Genomic DNA, 520 nt, shown 5'->3' on the forward strand with positions numbered 1-520 from the left:
TCTGATTTAAAATCATATCTCATGATGGTGGTAGAGGATTTTAAGAAGGGCATTAATAACTCACTTAAAGAAATACAGGAGAACACTGCTGAACAGATGGAAGCCCTTAAAGAATTGCAGGAAAACACAACCAAACAGATAATGGAATTGAACAAAATCATCCAAGACCTAAAAATAGTAGAAAAAATAAAGAAAATCCAAAGGGAGACAACTCTAGAGATAGAAATCCTAGGAAAGAAATCAGGAACCATAGATGTGAGCATCAGCAACAGAATACAAGAGATGGAAAAGAGATAATCAGGTGCAGAAGATTCCATAGAAAACATGGATACAACAATCAAAGAAAATGCAAAATGCAAAAAATTTCCTAACCCAAAATATCCAGGAAATCCAGGACACAATGAGAAGACCAAACCTACAGATAATAGGAGTAGATGAGAATGAAGATTTTTCAACTTAAAGGGCCAGTAAATATCTTCAACAAAATTATGAAGAAAACTTTCCTAACCTAAAGAAAGAG

The sequence above is a fragment of the Mus caroli genome, chromosome 13, assembly GCF_900094665.2.
Source record: "Mus caroli chromosome 13, CAROLI_EIJ_v1.1, whole genome shotgun sequence".
In the NCBI taxonomy this organism is placed as follows: Eukaryota; Metazoa; Chordata; class Mammalia; order Rodentia; family Muridae; genus Mus; species Mus caroli.